This window comes from Strigops habroptila, chromosome W (assembly GCF_004027225.2).
Source record: "Strigops habroptila isolate Jane chromosome W, bStrHab1.2.pri, whole genome shotgun sequence".
Taxonomy (NCBI): domain Eukaryota; kingdom Metazoa; phylum Chordata; class Aves; order Psittaciformes; family Psittacidae; genus Strigops; species Strigops habroptila.
This window is the reverse complement of record NC_044301.2, coordinates 22,982,364-23,003,409: the sequence shown is the minus strand read 5'-3', so window position 1 is coordinate 23,003,409 and position 21,046 is coordinate 22,982,364. Positions and strand designations below refer to the sequence as shown.

The window sequence follows — 21,046 nt, the reverse complement described above, 5'->3', positions numbered from 1 at the left end:
AAGGGGGGAGCAGCCCAGGAGGAAAGGGTTGGAAAGAAGGATTACATGGACAGGTTTGTGAACAGACTCCGTGAGTTGCACTGGAAGAGAGAATGTCCTCAGAATCAAAATAAACACCAGAGATTTAGTGGAATGTCAGGACAGGCAGAGAAAATGATTACCTTAGATGACGATTGAGGAGGACTGTGGGAAGATTCAAAACCCTCCCCAACAGAGCCCCTGGTTACAGTTAGGTTGGGGAATAAGATAAATTTTTTTGTAGAAACAGAAGCTACTTATTCTGTCAGAAATACTTGTAAAGGTCAATTAAGCAAGCAAACAGCTTCAGTCATTGGTGCCACAGGGTGGACAGGAACCCGGCCTTTCTTTCAACCTTGAAATTTTAAAATTGGCAAACAGATGTTGACCCATCAATTTCTTTACATGCCTGAGTGCCCCGTGCTGCTACTGGATACAGATATACCAAGTAAATTACATGCATAAATTAGGTTTAAAGAAAGAAAATTGAGATACATGTTCCTGATGAAAAGGCTGTAGAGGCCCAAGTTTTTATGTTACAGAAACCAGCCACTGAGACGGATATACCAGAGGAAGTGGAGAATACACCCCACAAGTATGGGCTGCTGGAGCACTGGGACGATCACAAAATGCAGAACCGGTAACTATTCATCTGAAACGAAATGTCAGACTGGTAAGACAGAAAAAAAATCCTATAAAACTGGAAGCAAGAAAAGGACTAGAGCCTCTAATTAATAGAAAATTTTGTTGAATACTTTGGGACAAAAATGGACTGTATTTGTACTTCACATGGTAACAACCATTCTGGAACAGAAAAGCAGTCATTGGCTTTCCCCAAGCAGGCTGTTAAAATATCAGGCTGTGCTTTTAGAACAAGAGGACATAGAACTGAAAGTAACTAACCTTTTGAACCCAGCAGTGGTTTTGACAACTGACCCAGAAGCAGGAGAGCTGACTCACGACTGTTTACAGACTATTGAGCAGGTGTATTCCAGTCATACTGACCTGCAAGATACATCCCTGAAGGATGTGGAGTACGAACTGTCTGTGGATGGTAGCAGCTTTATGAAAATGGAAACCGGAAAGCAGGATATGCTGTGGTAACCAAACATGAGATAATAGAGGCTAAAGCCCTGCACACACATACCCCCCCCCCAACACATCAGCACAGAAACCTGAGCTAGCTGATGGTGCTACTGAGAGTTCTGGAATTGTCAGAAGGTCAAAATTTGCTTTTAAGGCACATCAATTTGATAACACTCCAGTGAATATCGGTAATCGTGTTGCTGACAAAGCAGCCAAAGAAGCTGTGGGTGGGGACCTTTTATTAATATTGCCTCGTAAGTATCAGTGCTTGGATAATGAAGTTCCAAGTTATCAAACAGAGGATGAGAAATTACCTGGTCTATTAGGAGCCAAGAAGAATGATGAAGGATAGTGAGTTACACCAAACAGGCAAGCAATAATTGCCCAGCCTCTTATGAGAAGAAAAACACCAGGCAACTCATGGGGGAACAGAATCAATGACTGAGGCTTTAAAGCTCCAAGTTCTGAGTATGCAAATGGCTGGAATTATACAAGTGTTATAAAGAAGTGTGAACCTTGTTTACCATGCTAAGAGACCTCCACCTGGAACAGCAAAGGCAATTGTCCAGGAGACTATTGGCAAGTGGACTTTACAGAATTGCCACAGCATAACAGGCTCAGGTGTGTATATATATATATTGGTACTAATAGATATGTTTTCTGGTTTTCCCTTGTTGCACCAATATGGCAAATGAAGTAGTAAAACATTTATTGCATCAAATAATACCCCGATATGGTGTACCAGCAGGCTTGTCCTCGGATGGAGGTCTGCATTTTGTTGCAGAAGTAGTTAGGAAGGTGGGAGAGTGTTTGGGAATGAAGTGGGATCTGCATACCCTATGTAGACCTCAGGCTAGTGGGAAAGTGAAATGTATGAATGAGACACTCAAGTTACAATTAAAATATGTCAAGAAACTTCTTTAACTTGGTTACAAACCCTACCAATTGCCTCGTTAAGGGTACGAATACAGCCAGGAAGGAATCATGTGAGAACTGATGTATGTATGGGTGGCCTTACCAACTGCCTTTCGTTCCTGGTGATATGTCTTTGCAGGGAAAACAGGATCTCAGACAATACCTGCTGGCACTGGGTAGAACTCTTAGCTCTGGTAATATCTTGGTAGGACATTACCCAAACTGTAGCTGAACGATGCAACTCCAGATTAAGGGACCCCAAACTGGCTATTGAAATGATCCAGAAGGGAAAAGGTGGTTTAGAAAGGCCCTTTCCCCAGGGTGGACTGGAACATGTACACTGGGTGTTGTACTCCCAAATGCTATACAAGCATTACAGATTGAGGTATCCAGCCTATCCCAGGTAACATTGCAGAACCGTATGGCTCTTGGCACATACATAAACCAGAGTGGCAGAATATCCACAGATCTAGCAGAAATCAGGAAGCAGACAAAGATCTTACATCAGGCCGTTAGAGATGATACTAACTGGGGATTTGAAGAATTATGGCATGGACTTACTTCTTGGCTACCAAATTGGATATTGTTAAAGAACTTGTTTGTGATCATTATAGTAATAATTTGTGTCTGTATCCTTGCATGTATCATGACTCAATTTTGTAGTTGCTGGTCACGGTGGTGTATTAGAATCAAATATGGGTAAAGGGTATAAAATGAGACTTACAGGATATATGTATATCCTATAAGTCTCAAAGGGGGGAAACGTAGGCTTAAATTTTAAACTAACAATAGTGTGTGTGCCTTTAACATACTAGAATAGGCCAAACTGTTCTAACCTTTTCGAGCTCGTTGTATAATTAGCGCAGCCCACTTACTCCATGTAGCATCGGTTGCATGATATGTAGAGGAGACCCTGCCTTTGAACATCCAGCCCAGCACAGGCAACCGGGGTGCCAGGAGGAGCTGCGCTTCAGTCCCAATCACTTCTGAAGCAGCTCGAACCCCTTCATAGGCTGCCAGTATCTCTTTTTCAGTGGGAGTATAGCCAGCCCCGGATCCTCTGAATCCCCGACTCCAAAAGCCGAGGGGCCGACCTCAAGTCTCCCCTGGAGCTTTCTGCCAGAGGCTCCAGGTAGGACCATTCTCTCCGGCTGCAGTGTAAATGTCCTGGGTTCAGCAGTAACAGTTATTTTTCTCCTTCTTATGAGCTGGTGCAGTGCTGTGTTTTCAGCTTTAGTCTGAGAACACCACTGATAACATACTGATGTTTTTAGTTGTTGCTAAGTAATGCTTACCCCACAAGGACTTTTCAGTCTCATGCTCTGCCAGGGAGGAAGGGCACGGGAAGCCGGGAGGAAGGAGAGACAGGACACCTGACCCAAACGAGCCAAAGGGCTATTCCATACCACAGCATGTAATGCCCAGTATATAAACTGGGAGGAGTTACCCAGAAGGCCCAGATCGCTGCTCGGGTTGGGCTGGGTATCGGTCGGTGGGTGGTGAGCAATTGTATTGTGCATCACTTGTGTTTATTGTTTTCTTTTTTTCCTTTTCCCCTTTTAGTTTTATATTCTCTCCCCTTGTTATTTCCCTTATCATTATTACTATTAGGGGTAGTAGTAGTACTTTTGTATTATACCTTAGTTAATAGAATGTTCTTATCTCAACCTGTGGGATTTACAGTCTTTCGATTCTCCTCGCCGTTCCTCCGGGAGCTGGGGGGAAGAAGTGGGGGAGTGAGCAAGCAGCTGCATTGTTCTGAGTTACTGGTTGGGCTTAAACTACGAAAGTAAAGCACATTTTTCACATCTTGATCAGAGTGGATTGGTCCAAGAGCTACTGCATGAACTCTCTCTCGTTTAATTTGTTCAAAGGTTTGTTGTTGCTCAGGGCCCCATTTGAAATCATTCTTCTTCCGGGTCATGTGGTAGAGAGGGCTTACAATCAGACTGTAATTTGGGATGTACATTCTCCAGAACCCCACAACTCCTAAGAAAGCTTGTGTTTCTTTCTTGTTAGTTGGTGGAGACATTGCTGTTATCTTGTTGATCACGTCTGTGGGGATCTGGTGACGTCCATCTTGCCATTTTTGTTCCCAAAAATTGAATGTCCTGTGCAGGTCCCTTGACCTTAGTCTGTTTCATGGCAAAACCAGCCTTCAGCAGGATTTGGATTATCCTCCTCCCTTTCTCAAAAACTTCTTCTGCTGTATCACCCCACACGATGATATCATCAATGTATTGCAGGTGTTCTGGAGCTTGCCCCTGTTCCAGTGCAGTCTGGACCAGTCCATGGCAGATGGTAGGGCTGTGTTTCCACCCCTGGGGCAGTCGGTTCCAAGTGTACTGGACGCCCCTCCAAGTGAAAACGAATTGTGGCCTGCACTCTGCTGCCAACGGAACTGAGAAAAATGCACTGTCAATATCACTTGTGGCATCCCACTTCACTGCCTTTGACTCCAGTTCATATTGAAGTTCTAGCATGTCTGGTAGAGCAGCACTCAATCGTAGAATCATAGAATAGTTAGGGTTGGAAAGGACCTTAAGATCATCTAGTTCCAAACCCCCTGCCATGAGCAGGGATGCCTCACACTAAACCATGCCACCCAAGACTTGATCCAACCTGGCCTTGAACACTGCCAGGGATGGAGCTTTCACAAGTTCCTTGGGCAACCCATTCCAGTGCCTCACCACCCTCACAGTAAAGAACTTCTTCCTTATCTCTAACCTAAAATTCCCCTGTTAAAGTTTGAACCCGTTACCCCTTGTCCTACTGTCCTGGGTTCAGCTATAGCAGTCATTTTTCTCCTTAGTAGCTGGTGCAGTGCTGTGTTTTTGACTTTCAGCCTGGGAACAACGCTGATAACACTGATGTTTTTAGTTGTTGCTAAGTAATGTTTACTCCGACCAAGGACTTTCTCAGTCTCATGCTTTGCCAGGGAGGAGGGGAAGCTGGGAGGAAGCAGAGAAAGGACACCTGTCCCAAACTAGCCAAAGGGGTATTCCATACTACGGCACATCATGCCCAGTATATAAACCGGGGGGAGTTACCTGGAAGGCCCAGATCACTGCTCGGGTCGGGCTGGGTATCGGTCAGCGGGTGGTGAGCAATTGTATCCTCTCCCCTTGTTATTTCCCTTATCATTATTATTATTGGTGGCAGCAGTAGTGGATTTGTATTATACCTTAGTTACGGGACTGCTCTTATCTCAACCCGTGGGAGTTACATTCTTTTGATTCTCCTCCCCATCCCTCCGGCAGTGGGGGGAGGAAGAAGGGGGGGAGTGAGCAAGTGGCTGCGTGGTTCTGAGTTATCAGCTGGGCTCAAACCACAACACCTACCACTACAGTTCCTAATGAAGAGTCCCTACCCAGCATCCTTGTAGGCCTGGGATTGCCCCGACCCAGGTGTAGGACCTTACACTTGGCTTGATTGAACATTCAGGATATGATAGTCTACTGTTAGTCTCCACTCTCCAGTAGTCTTTCACACTGGCCAAACGGGGCTATTAAAGGGTGAGTGCATCCTGCTGATCACTCCTTGGCTATCCAGTCTATGGATCAGCTTATGGATGGGAATCAGGGAGTCTCAGTTGGTGCGATATTGCTGCTGGTGCGCTGTTGCGGTCGTGATTGGCACTTGTTCTTCAACCTTCAGCAACCCCACAACAGAAAGATCCCCTGAGAGACCAGGCAAGGCAGACAGCTGCTTTATTTCCTCCGTCTCCAGGGCAACTATACCAACAGCCCATCGGTACCCTTTTGGGTCTTTGAAGTACCCTCTCCTGAGATAATCTATGCCAAGGATGCACGGAGCCTCTGGACCAGTCATAGTGGGGTGCTTTACTTAGCAACACCTAAAACATCAGTGTGTTATCAGCATAATTCTCAGACTGTAGGCTTAAATTATAGCTTTAAACTAACATAGTAAAATGCAGCAAACTGTTCTAACTTACTAACATGTAGAGAGAAAGGCATGTCTGGCTGATGGGGGAAGGAACATCGCAGGACTGATAACAACTAAGGTGATAGTAAGACCAAGGATGCCAGCCTTCAAGATAGCAGATTGGTGCCCAATGTGGAGCGAGACTGGAACAGGACAGAAGCAAGGACATACCAATTGCTAACTCAGCACTAGGACTTTGTGAGAGTGTGCGAGCACTGAGGTCATTCAATAAACACAGTGAGGAAGGCTATTGGCGACCACCAGAGACCCCCACTCAGCAAGAAAGCGCATGCATAATTACAGTGCAAATATTATAGTTAGTTCCTGGAAATAACATGAATATGTAAATTGCTTCGTGAAAAAGCTGTGAATATGCATGAGTATGCTAAATATATAGCTGCTGCTGGCAAGTAATGGGTGCGCTCACCTTTGGGAAACTATTCATGTTTGCTCCAATGTGAGAGACTGAACTGAAATCAGACTCCACCTCCCATTGTCACAAAGATTGGTATGAGAAGCTGAGATGGGATTCCACCAATCCATTGTCTGAGATGGGTGGGAGGAGTTAAGACTCCAGTGTCCTTTGCCTGGGAGAAGGGTGTAAGGAACTGAAGTGGGACTCCATGGTCCATCGTCTCAGAGATGGGTGGGAAGAGCTGACATAAGACTCTTTGTCCATTATCTCGAGGATTGGTGTGAGGAATTGTGTGCAGTTGAAGAGCTGGCTGCAAGACCAGTGGAACTGGTCCACCAGGAACATGTAATGCATGACATGAAGAACAGAGGTACTCCCCCCCCAGCTCTTTATAAAAAGGGCAAAAGGACAAGCACACCTTCAAGGGGACAACTCCAAAAGGACACCCTCCACGAGGACACCCTCCACGAGGACACCCACCCACCTCCAATGACTACTATGGACTCTTGGGGACACTCTGCTCCGATACTGACTACGGACCCTGGAGGACTCCCACCACCTCTGACAACAACTACAGATCCCTGGGACACCGCTGGATCCATGGTGGTGACTATCCCTCTCTCTCTCTGCACCTTGAATTCTTGCTTCATTTCCATCCTTTTTCCAATCTGTCCTGTCACTATCCCCTTTTTTACAATAATTTCCCTTTTTTATAATAATTGTCTTTTTGTAATAAACCAACTGATCGATTGCAGTACTTGACCTTGTTTGCATCTTAATTTCACTCTTGGGATCATGAAGGAAATGGGTCCGACACTGAGGTTTCCTCCATTTGGACCCTGACAGCCCAGCGCTGCAATAAAGAATGCCTGCTTTCTAAAATTCCAAATCGAGTCTTAGAGAGTTTCTCCGACCGACTTTTACGGTAACAAGACTAAAGTCAAAAACACAGCACTGCACCAGATGCTAAGAAGGAGAAAAATAACTGTTACAGCTGAATCCAGGACAAGAAGCAGCTCCATTGTGGAGGTATTCTTGGTTGTTGTCACTGTGCTAAATGAGCACTAGATGTATGACTTTACATGTGTGATTACTTTATTGGTAATGCCTTTAAGAAAGTAACATTGGTAATATAATTGGATTATGCTTTTTTACTCTCTACTCAGTCATTAATGATACTTGATTTTTAAACAAGATGGTCATGTCGTAGCTCTATTTTATTCTATTTGTTGCAGCCCAACTAGCAGATACTGTCTATGGTACAAAACCATATAAATCCAGACCAGAAATATTGCCAGGTGGTGAAACTTTACATTTACAAAGAGGAGAGAACCTTTTTGAAATTCATATCAGCAAAGTGATCTTCTTTTCTGGAGTTTTGCAGGCTTTTGGTGTCTATGAACCTGCAACTTTTTGTACTTATGCATTCTATGACTTTGAACTTCAAGCAACCCCAATAGTTTATGGGCATACCCCATCATATGACTTCACTTCTCAGTATCTTGTGCAGTCTGATGACTGCTTCTTGCACTATGTGCAGCAAAACAGCATCACATTTGAGGTTCATCATGCATATGGCACAGATTATGAAACAATTGCTGCATGTCAACTGAAGCTACATGAAGTCTTGGAAAACAATAGGAAGATCTACAGCACAGCGAGTTTAGTTGGTAATTAACATATCAAAAAATATTCTGTTTGATGCAGTATTGGAAGTGACAAGTAATGTGTATTTGGCCAACAATGAATTTGTGTATTACTATTTCAAAAGTAAAAAAAAAAAGGGAGGGGGCTTTACAACATGATATTTCCTGTTGGATGTGCAGAATGTTCAGAATGGTCTGGTGATTTTGCCCACAGTCGTGGGAAAGCTCTGACAGGTGCAATTTTGTCCACAACGGCTGAGGGCAAAGATGGTGTTAATATAGTGATACTGAAGTTTGTGACATGAGAAGTTTGTGACATGCTGGAAATGGCATTAGAGAATCTTGTCTGAAAATAGCAAGTGAATCTTTGTCTTATATAAAGGTTACTTGCAAAGGGTTACTACTACACCTGTGTCCTGGGTTCAGCTATAGCAGTCATTTTTCTCCTTCTTAGTAGCTGGTGCAGTGCTGTGTTTTTTAACTTTCAGCCTGGGAACAATGCTGATAACACTGATGTTTTCAGTTGTTGCTAAGTAATGTTTATTCCAACCAAGGACTTTCTCAGTCTTATGCTTTGCCAGGGAGGAGGGGAAGCCGGGAGGAAACAGAGACAGGACACCTGACCCAAACTAGCCAAAGGGGTATTCCATACCACAGCACGTCATGCCCAGTATACAAACCGGGGGGAGTTACCCGGAAGGCCCAGATCAGTGCTCGGGTCGGGCTGTGTATCGGTCGGCGGGTGGTGAGCAACTGTATCCTCTCCCCTTGTTATTTCACTAATCATTATTATCATTGGTGGTAGCAGTAGTGGTTTTGTATTATACCTTAGTTGTGGGACTGCTCTTATCTCAACTCGTGGGAGTTACATTCTTCCGATTCTCCTCCCCATCCCTCCGGGAGCGGGGGGAGGAAGGGGGGGAGTGAGCGAGCGGCTGTGTGGTTCTGAGTTACCGGCTGGGCTCAAACCACGACAACCTGTAAAGAATTTTAATATAGTATCACCTTACTCAACAGAACTATACAAAAACAATGTGGAGAAAAATAGCAGAGCAGTGTACTTGATTGCATTGTAGTACTAATATGTTAGAATTTCTCTACGAATACTCTAGAGAAGATGTTTTAAAATAAGACTGTTACTCTCTTTCATTTTGCTTTTTTATTTTATATATTGTTAATTGTGGTTTAGTTATTTAACGCAAGTTTCTTTCATCCTCTGAGACTTTTATTGATACAAGGGGGCCCCACTTAATTCAATTGTGAAACATACAATAATTTCAGTGAAGTCTTGTAATATGTTTAAATTAAATTAAATTATTCTACTTTCACTATGCAATTTCTCTAGCAGAATAGACACTAAGCAAACAAAACAATAACAAACACACAAACATTTCTGCATTATAAGACTATCAAACAACAGTGTTTTATATCTGGCCCAAATTTCATAAATACATCCCCTCATTCCTTATCAATAAGTAAAGGAAGAAATGGTTACAGTGGTTGTCATTTAAAGCAATAAGTCAGAGGTCTTCATGTAAGAGTTGCAAGGCATCAAAAAGGTGCAAATGATGGTGATTACCGTTAACAATATTTCATATAGTAGCATCATCTCCAGAGGCATTGGTTTAGGTTCTGGGCTTTTTTTTCTTTTAATTTAATTAATTGTTTTAAATAATTTTAAGATAGCCAGGACAAGCCTTTTTTAAAAGTGTTTAATATTCTGTGCTGCTTACTTTTTCTTTTAGAAGTATTTTGTCAGATCAGTGTATGCAGAGATCTCTGATTACCCACTTCTGTCAAAAATCTGGTTTAATAAGCCATTTTAAAGTGATATTTTTCCAGTAATTTAAACTGCATACCACTTTATGGGACATTTCCAACTGTTGACATACAAAACTGTCCTAAACTTTCTTTGCTTTAAAGAGATTAAAATAATGAACTTGAGTCTATAGCTTGGGCAGTAAATATTGCAGATTACAATATTAAAAAATGGCCATGTGTCAGTTTTGGATCATACATATAGAGTCAGAGGAATTGTTTCTGTTTCTAACATGAACTGCACATCTCATGTCACAAATGCTGTCATAATACATAGTCATGAGATGATAACTAATTCTTAATTTGTGGCGTTTCCTAGCTTTTGACTTAAGAACTTTAATGCAATCACATGTATTTATTCCTTAGGAATTAAAGGAAACATACAAAATGATGGTACTGAATCCTGGATCATGTTACAAATTCCTATGGATCAAGCTATTAGTCTCTACAGAGAGAAGTCAAAGGCTCTGGAGTATTTAACATCCAGTTTTAGGGAACATGAACATGAACAACCATCCCAGGTAAATTTGCGTTTGAACTTAATAGTTTTGATAAACTGTTGAAAATTACTTTTTCAGTTCAAATAGTTTACTACAAGTCGTGATGCATTCAAGGTTAACAAAGTTAAAAGTTCTTGAACTGGAAAGCGTCTTTAGCAGTGGAATGACATTCACTAGAAAATTAAAATTTTCACTAGAATATTTGAAATTATTATATTTAATTTTCTTAGCCTATATGTTAATATTTTGTTCTAGCACAATAGTGACGAATGTTAAGCCAACTGGGTGTCAGATCAGTATAACAGGTGAAGCAGTTGTTCAGAAAGGTCTCAACATTCTTAATGTTTGAGTCTTATGAGATTGAGATTATTTCACTTTTTTTTTAAGATGTATAATGAAGAGAAGTTTGATAATATGCACTGTATAATCATGTTCAAGAGTCACAGAGAAAAATAAGGGACTTTTAAACAGCTCTAGCAATTGTTTAAGAAATAAAAACAATCAGGTTGAAATATATAAATTAAAACTGCTTAGAGTTTCTAACGGGCAATTTATTTTTTACCTATAGCTGTTTAAATTACTGTGAGTCTGGAATAACTTTTATGTTCTAGATTATTCCATAATGTAAATTTATATTATACTAGAATCTCAATGGACTCCATGATGTAATCTGAGAATTATGTTTAGTGTATGAATTCTATTAAAGGTCAGTGTAGGCAATTTCAGAATAACTTCATGTTTAAAAACATTGCAACATTTCCTTTAAATCTGATTTTTAAAAGAATCAAAGGTATTTTTAACTGACTCACAAAATCTGGCTGTTGTCAAATGCCAAAATCTGTTATTTAGTTTTCTATATTTTTGATTATGTTATTTCTAGCTGTGTTGCTAACCCAAACACAGTTGAAAGGTAAGGCATGTGGAACAGCGTATTTTATTATAATTAATGTAAGATTGCAAATTCAAACATGACAACTGAAATATATGGATTATACAGGAGTGTCCTGGGTTCAGCAGTAGCAGTCATTTTTCTCCTTCTTAGTAGCTGGTGCAGTGCTGTGTTTTCGACTTTCAGCCTGGGAACAGTGCTGATAACACCAACGTTTTTAGTTGTTGCTAAGTAATGTTTACTCCGACCAAGGACTTTCTCAGTCTCATGCTCTGCCAGGGAGGAGGGGAAGCCGGGAGGAAGCAGAGACAGGACACCTGACCCAAACAAGCCAAAGGGGTATTCCATACTACGGCACATCATGCCCAGTATATAAACCGGGGGGAGTTACCCGGAAGGCCCAGATCACTGCTCGGGTCGGGCTGGGTATCGGTCAGCGGGTGGTGAGCAATTGTATCCTCTCCCCTTGTTATTTTCCTTATCGTTGTTATTATTGGTGGTAGCAGTAGTGGTTTTGTATTATACCTTAGTTACTGGACTGCTCTTATCTCAACCCGTGGGAGTTACATTCTTTTGATTCTCCTCCCCATCCCTCCGGGAGTGGGGTAGGAAGAAGCAGGGGGAGTGAGTGAGTGGCTGTGTGGTTCTGAGTTACCGGCTGGGCTTAAACCACGACAGTATTTAAAAAAAATTGTGATATCATTTTTTCATTTACTTCAAACATTTATTATTACTCTTCACATACCGATTTCTAATTTTTGTAAATCATTTATGTAGATAAAGATTTGGGGGGAAGAAAAAACAGAGGAATCTGCAGTGCAATTTTAATTATTGAAAAGTATACATATATAAAAGGGGCTACAGTTATAAAGATTTCTTAACACAGAATAGCTGTCAGGGTCAGAATCCTTCACTTTAAAGTGGCACTAGATACAAATCACTCTTAAAACTGTGATCTTCACTGCTTTGTAGATAATCACATGACAAGTAGATCATAATATTTTAGAAGAGTAAACAATCACAGACCTGAAAGGATTAACCTCGTATTTCCTTATACCAACAACCCAAGAGAAATGTCACTGAATTTATAGAACAAGTAATATTTTGACGTATAAAATTAAGCAGTAGTTGGAGTGTTGTTGAAATAACATTATTTGTTCTATTTATGCAGTTCTTAGAGTTTGCCAGCATAAGAATTCTAATGGTTTTATTTTAACTTCTTTTTCATTTAAAGCAGCAGATACTCAGAACTTCCCAAGTCAGCACTTCAACAGATGGCAATTTAAATTAATTCCACATTACAATAAAATGTTGTAACAATCTACAATCCCGAAAAAAACCATCTTCAGCCAAATCCTTATGTTGTCTACAAGTTCTTTGATTTTGCAGACCATGATACTCCCATCATTGCTAGCATCAACAACCCACAAATAGATGACCATATGTGTTTCCAGGTGCAAATGAATGCCGATTTAGACCGAAACCTAAAATCAGAATCCTTAACCTTTTATGTATATGACAATGGTGAAACAGAAGAAAGTGCTTATATAGGGAAAGCCAATGTTCCTCTTATTTCTTTAGCATGACATCTATCTCAGGTAAGAATTAGACCTCTTTAACAAAATCTTCACTTCCTGTTTCATCTCTTTAAATCTCTTTAAGAACCAAACTAAAGGCTCTGCAGAGGGATCTGGACAGGCTGGATCACTGGGCTGTGGCCAATGGTATGAGGTTCAACAAGGCAAAGTGCTGGGTCCTACACTTGGGCCACAACAACCCCATGCAATGCTACAGGCTTGGGGAAGAGTGGCTGGAAAGCTGCTCAATTGAAAGGAACCTGGGGGTGCTGATTGACGGCCGGCTGAATATGAGCCAGCTTGTGCTCAGGCAGCCAAAAAGGCAAGCAGCATCCTGGCCTGTATCAGAAATAGTGTGGCCAGCAGTTCTAGGGAAGTGATCATCCCCCTGTACTCAGCACTGGTGAGGCTGCACCTCAAATACTGTGTTCAGTTTTGGCCTTCTCGCTCCAATAAAGACACTGAGGTGCTGGAGCGTGTCTGAAGAAGAGCAACAAAGCTTGTGAAGGGTCTGGAGCACAAGTCTTATGAGGAGCATTTGATGGAGCTGGGGTTGTTTAATCTGGAGAAAAGGAGGCTGAGGGAAGACCTTATTGGTCTCTAGAACTACCTGAAAGGAGGTTGTAGTAAGGTGGGAGTTGATCTCTTTTCCCAAGTAACAAGTGATAGGATGAGAGGAAACAGCCTCAACTTGACCCAGGGGAGGTTTAGATTGGATATTAGGAAAAATGTCTTCCCTGAAAGGGTTGTCAAGCAATGGAACAGGCTGCCCAGTGAAGTGGTGGAGTCACCATCCTTGGAGGTATTTAAAAGACATCTGGTACTTGGGGACATGGTTTAATGCTGGACTTGGCAGTGTTGGGTTTATGGTTGGACTTCATGATTTGAAAGGTCTTTTCCAACCTAAGTGATTCTGTAGACCTGTATCATTCATCTACTGTTCTTGTCTGACAGAATTTTAAACTCCAATGAGATCCTGGAAATAAATTTTGCATCTCAGTGTTACTTAAGTCTTGGCTAAAGTGTTTGTCAGAGCTTTAGAACTGATGAATGATTTTTTAAATATAAACATTAAACTTCAAACATTAGAGAAAGAAAGGACCAAGGGAGAGAAAAAATGTCTAATATATCTTGTTTACTAAGACAGTACTAGCAGAATGTTCCAGTATTGTTGCATTTTAAAATCAAACTTTAAAGTGGTGTTTCTTTTTGTGATTATCCATCAACTGTACCTTACAGGGTGGATTGCAATAGTAGGATTTTTTTTCACCTCGTGACATTTTCTGAGACTTAAGAGGAAGGAGTGAATGTTTTCTTTAAAATCCACAATAAAAAAAACCAAAACAAACCACCAAAAAACACAAAAACAACAACCAGTCGAAGGAACCTGGTGTCCAAACATTTATTTATCATGGTCCTAAGAAGGATGAAAAGTCTTTTAAATCCCTTTTTCGTTATCTGTACTGGCCCAGGTATGTAATAATTATGATTCGATAAATAATTATAATTGGAATGATGTGTCAGTCTAGCACTGACTAAATTTAATTGCTAATCAATTATTGATGTTTTCTGTTTTGTTAGCAATTTAGTAATGCTTGCGTCTGTCTTTTACCACTGTTTTTTGCCTTGAGAAGCCTACCAAATTTACCAGTTATATTTCTCACACTACTATATTATGAGTATCTTTCATTACTAGGTAGAAAGTCCCTGTTAGTCTTAACATCAAATGGGAAGGGGTGGCTGAAACCTGACGTTCAAAATATACTGCTGTGAGAGACTGAACTGAAATCAGACTCCCCTGTCCATTATCTCAAAGATTGGTATGAGAAGCTGAGATGGGACTCCATTTGCCTGAGAGATGGGTGGGAGGAGCTGAGATAAGACTCCTCAGTCCATTATCTCAAGGATTGGTGTGAGGAATTGCTGCCCATTATCTCAAGGATTGCTACAGACCTGCAGTTGAAGAGCTGGCTGCAAGACTGGTCCACCAGGAATGTGCAGTACATGACATTAAGAACAGAGGTACTCCCCCCAATGCATTATAAAAGGGGAAAAAAGTAATCACCGTGAGGGACACTCTCCTCTGATGCTGACTATGGACCCTGGAGGACTCCCACCACCGAGGACCATGACTACGGACCCTCAGGACACTGCTGGATCCATGGTGGTGACTATCTCTGCACCTCGAATTCTTGCTTAATTTCTATCTTTTTTTCTGATCTATCCTATCACTATCTGTTTTTATAATAATTTCCTTTTTTATAATAATTGTCCTTTTATAATAAACAAACTGATCGATTACAGTACTTGACCTCACTTGTGTCTTAATTTCACTCTGGGGATCACAAATGAAATATTTCTGACACTGGGTTTTATCCAGTCGGACCTTGACAACTGCTTTCATAAAATATGACATTTCTGTGAAACAAAAATAGTAGGTGTCTTGAAATAACTCTGAACAAAAAAACCCCAAAAAACCAAAAAAACCCCAAGTATTTCTCTGTGATTCAAAAGTAACCTGGAAATTTTTGCTATCTCTTTTACTGGTCCTTTTTGTGTGTTCTATTGATAAAAAAATCTTTCCTGTCATATACATACTTTCTCCCACCTCCTTTTCTTCTGGTGTTGCTGCTACTTCATTTTTCTCATAATTGATTATTACTGCTAATTTAAAACAGTTTCTTTCTCTGCATGGCTTCATTTGGGGTATTTTTCTCATTAGTTTCCTTTTCTAGTTCTCGATAATGTATACTTAAAATAAATTGACATGAGAAATCAGGGGACACACACTGAGACAAGGAAGTACAAAATGAAATATAATCTTTTGTAAATAAGAAAATTCAGTTTTAAGTAACTTTATGCTCAGTGGCTTTTTACATAACAACAAAACTTTCCAAACCTAAAAAGCCCAACCAAAAGAACATAATAAGGATCCTTGTATAAGATAAATCATTGTAGCTGACATAGTTTTAGAACCTTATGACCTTCATATAAAATTTATTGTAAGCAAAATAAGGACTGTAGATGGACACTGTACAGTGTCTGAAACTAGCAGATGTTCAGGATGTGCTGTAGCTAAGTTAACTGATAAGTAGAAGGACAAGAAGAAATGGCTCACTTATGTCAGCAGTGTTACTGTTAGAAATCATAACGTTTGATTAACAGAAGTTTAATCAAATTTTAATCAATACATACATATATAGCATTCAGCCTTACTGATTTGGTTGATTTGTGTTTTAGGTCAGGGAGACCTAGTACCTAGGATATGGACATAGATTTATGAGACTATTTAAGCGATATCCCTATAAGGTAGTGGTTTGGAAGGAACAGTACTTTAAAGATTATTCAAGTAGAACTTTTAATTGTGTTAAGAAACAGAGTTGTATACTAAGAACCAGTCAAGGAGAGAGAGAAGAATACTGGCGCAAATACAATCGTTGGGATTTATCCAGGACCCTAAAAGGTAAAAAGGACATAGAGAGGAAGACGTCTTACTTCATCTGAGGAAGACTACTTACTTCATCCTGAGACCCCTGCCCACGACCACCAGGAGGCACTGCGCAAGCGCAGAACATATGGAAATGACTTTTATACTCATTATAATACGAAGCGGGGATGAGTCATGAATATGTATCAGCATATTGGGAGAGGCGATGCATATGTAATACTTTACAGGATAAATTGTAAGCACATTGTGACGGTCTTTGGAACCAGATTTGGGTGCGTACCCCTGGTTCCCGGGGCCTCGAAATAAAGCACCACATATAACCTCCTTAGAGTGGTTATGTGTTCATTCTCTCGGCTAACATTACCGAACTAATTACACTGGCGTAAGCACTTATCTACTGCGCAGACCTCAAAGACTACCAGAACAAGAGTTCAAGGAAAGGCCAAGTGATGAAGATTGTTGGAAGAAGTAAAATGACCACTAAAGACCACTACCACGTTGTTATGCGCATGCGAAAATAGGCGTGGAATTATGTAAAACAATACTCGGAAAACTAATGAATATGTATCACGTTTACCAGAAATGTAATGAATATGTATGTTAAGCAACAATATGATCACGGTCAGTTTGATGCTTAAACGAGACATATTAGGAGGAGATATCCCCTGTGTCTCCTGGCACCGCAATAAAGAATACCTGCTTGTCAACTTAAAACTTTGTTGGACATAGTATTCCAGGTTCCATTATACATAATAATAATAAAGATTGTAATAATAATAAGGGAAATAACAAGGGGAGAGAATATAAAAGTAAAAAGGGAAAGGGGGAAAAATAAAGCAAACCAATAAACACAACACCCAGCCGAACCCGAGCAGCAATCAGGGCTTTCCGGGTTACCCTGGGTTCAGCTATAGCAGTCATTTTTCTCCTTCTTAGTAGCTGGTGCAGTGCTGTGTTTTTAACTTTCAGTCTGGGAACAACACTGATAACACTGATGTTTTTAGTTGTTGCTAAGTAATGTTTACTCCGACCAAGGACTTTCTCAGTCTCATGCTTTGCCAGGGAGGAGGGAAAGCCGGGAGGAAGCAGAGACAGGACACCTGTCCCAAACTAGCCAAAGGGGTATTCCATACCACAGCACGTCATGCCCAGTATATAAACCGGGGGGAGTTACCCGGAAGGGCCAGATCACTGCTCCGGTCGGGCTGGGTATCGGTCGGCGGGTGGTGAGCAATTGTATCCTCTCCCCTTGTTATTTCCCTTATCGTTATTATCACTGGTGGTAGCAGTAGTGGTTCTGTATTATACCTTAGTTACGGGACTGCTCTTATCTCACCCCATGGGAGTTAGATTCTTCCGATTCTCCTCCCCATCCCTCTGGGAGCGGGGGGAGGAAAAAGGGGGGGAGTGAGTGAGCGGCTGCGTGGTTCTGAGTTACCGGCTAGGCTCAAACCATGACAGTAATTTGTGGCGCCCAACGTGGGGCACGAAGGGTTGAGATAACAAAAGATCTGACCAGAGTGTGTCTAAACATATTTGTGATAAGCATTCATTGTTACTACTCATCACAATGGTGATTTATTGGCTCTCAGAGTTGTTGCGCTTGATCTCAGAGTTTCAGCATAGAATCATAGAACCATAGAATAGTAAGGGTTGGAAAGGACCTTAAGATCATCTAGTTCCAACCCCCCTGCCATGGGCAGGGACACCTTGCCCTAAACCATGTGGCCCAAGGCTCTGTCCAACCTGGCCTTGAACACCGCCAGGGATGGAGCATCCACAACCTCCCTGGGCAACCCATTCCAGTGCCTCACCACCCTCACTGTAAAGAGCTTCTTCCTTCTAACCAATCTAAACCTCCCCTGTTTAAGGTTGAAGCCATTACCCCTTGTCCTACCACTACAGTCCCTAAGGAAGAGTCCCTCCCCAGCATCCTTATAGACCCCCTTCAGATACTGGAAGGCTGCTATGAGGTCTCCACGCAGCCTTCCCTTCTCCAGGCTGAACAGCCCCAACTCTCTCAGCCTGCCTTCATATGGGAGGTGCTCCAGCCCTCTTATCATCCTCATGGCCCTCCTCTGGACTCGCTCCAACAGCTCCATGTCCTTTTTATGTTGAGGACACCAGAACTGTACGCAGTACTCCAAGTGAGGTCTCACAGGAGCAGAGTAGAGGGGCAGGATCACCTCCTTTGACCTGCTGGTCACTCTTCTTTTGATGCAGCCCAGGATACGGTTGGCTTTCTGGGCTGCGAGCGCACACTGCTGGCTCATGTTAAGCTTCTCATCAACCAACACCCCCAAGTCCTTCTCTGCAGGGCTGCTCTGAATCTCTTCTCTGCCCAACCTGTAGCAGTGCCTGGGATTGCCCGGACCCAGGTGTAGGACCTTACACTTGGCTTGGTTAAACTTCATAAGGTTGGCATCGGTCCACCTGACAAGCATGTCAAGGTCCCTCTGGATGGCATCCCTTCCCTCCAGCATATCAACCGAACCACACAGCTTGGTGTCGTCGGCAAACTTGCTGAGGGCGCACTCAATCCCACTGTCCATGTCACCGACAAAGATGTTGAACAGGACCGGTCCCAACACCGATCCCTGAGGGACACCACTCGTTACAGGTTTCCAACTGGACATTGAGCCATTTACCACAACTCTTTGAGTGCGGCCATCGAGCCAGTTTTTTATCCACCGAGTGGTCCATCTATCAAATTGATGTCTCTCCAATTTAGAGACAAGGATGTCATGCGGGACAGTGTCAAACGCTTTGCACAAGTCCAGGTAGATGACGTCAACTGCTCTGCCGCTATCCATCAGTTCCGTGGCTCCATCATAGAAGGCCACCAAATTGGTCAGGCAGGATTTCCCCTTAGTGAAGCCATGTTGGCTGTCACCAGCCACCTCATTGTTTTTCATGTGCCTTAGCATACTTTCCAGGAGAAACTGTTCCAAGATTTTGCCAGGCACAGAGGTGAGACTGACTGGTCTGTGGTTCCCTGGGTCTTCCACCTTCCCCTTCTTGAAAATGGGGGTTATATTACCCTTCTTCCAGTCATCGGGAACTTCACCTGACTGCCAGGATTTTTCGAATATGATAGACAGTGGTTTAGCAACTTCATTAGCCAGCTCCTTCAGGACCCGTGGATGGATTTCATCAGGTCCCATGGACTTGTGCACGTTCAGGTTCTTAAGATGGTCTCGAACCTGATCCTCTCCTACAGTGGGCCTAATGTCTTCATTTTCACAGTCCCTGCATTTGCTTTCCAAGACTTTCGTGGTGTGGTCAGAGCATTTGCTGGTGAAGACTGAGGCAAAGAAGTCATTAAGAACCTCAGCCTTCTCCAAATCCATGGTAGCCAGTTCTCCTGATAGCTTCCGGAGAGGGCCCACATTGTCCCTAGTCTGTCTTTTACTTGCTATGTACCTATAGAATCCTTTCCTGTTATCTTCTACATCCCTTGCCAAACTTAATTCTAGCTGGGCCTTATTTTTCCTAACCTGGTCCCTAGCTTCCCAGGCAATGCTCATATATTCTTCCCAGGCCGCCTGTCCTCGCTTCCACCTTCTATAAGCTTCTTTTTTCCCTCTAAGTTTCCTCAGCAGATCCTTGTCCATCCGTGGAGCATGTTGTACCTTACTAAAAGCCACTATTTGCTGTTTTAGTGTTTATCGGCTGGGGGGCCTGGGCTAAGGTTCTTGTTTCACTGTACTTCATGGTAATGACTTGTAATACAATAGACTCATTGATCATGAAACTGGTCTGGTTTGTGCTTCCAGCGTGGCCATCACCTCTATACTTTGGGAGGTATATAATGAAATATTTTAGCAATTGCATATCTTTTTTTCCTCCTCGGGGGGTCAACCTACAAAGGAGGCATTCCCTTACACCCCCCGTTCCCCCACCAGCCTATATGCAACAGCATTTGAGAGTTCTGAAGGTTTTGGATGGCCTACGAATACGCTTGAGACCTGCCTGCTGAGTGTGCTGGGGATCAGCATGTTGGCAAACATACGGAGTGTGTTTTACCCACGGCCATCCCACCCTGGGAACACCCTATTTCGTCTGATCTCGAAAGTTAAGCAGTATCGGGTTCAAATCTGGTCTAGGGTTAGATGACGATATAGGAGGACCACCAAGGGATTTTCCCTGAGGCTGGACAGTCATGAGTGGCAGGGTGTGTGGGATAGTATGGGCAAGTATCGAGGCCAGTGGGCCCCTCCAGCGCTTTGGAACTTCACCCCTGAACAAGTGCAACATCCGGAAAAACTAGTAAAACTCTTAAACGAGGTGTGCTGTAATCCTGGTTGTACCAGAGAGGGACAAATCATGGCAACGTGCTGGGGCTTGGCCTACGCCTACAGAGGCCTGCTCAACACTATCCAGCACCTTCAAAGGGAAAAAATGTCTCTGGATCTGATGGCAAAGCAACAGGCAAAGCAGCTACTCCAACTCCAAATACAGCAGCTACACCAACCCCAGTGACAAGCGCAGCAGCTACTCAAACCCCAACAGCAACAGACAACGCAGCTGTTGGTGTTACTCAACACACAAGCAGAAGAGTTGCACCAACCCCAGCAACAGACACTGCAGCCACTTCAACCCTAGTGGCAGACAGTGGAGCCACTCCAACCACAGTGACAAACACAGCAGCTAAACCAAATGGCCAGTTTGTGACAATATCAGTTGCCCCTGTAAGCAAAAGCAAAGAGGAGAACAATGGTCAAGGATGATCCTCCCAGGAAAGCTGCTGCGCCAGTCTCTGGTGAGCAGTTTCCCAGATGGAGTGGAA

The 21,046-nt window shown here is 42.5% G+C and overlaps 1 pseudogene; it reads left to right on the top strand.

Annotated features, from left to right (window-relative positions):
* LOC115619292 overlaps positions 1-12,818 on the top strand; it is a 65,298-nt pseudogene extending 52,480 nt beyond the window's left edge.
* Positions 12,819-21,046: the final 8,228 nt, after the last annotated feature.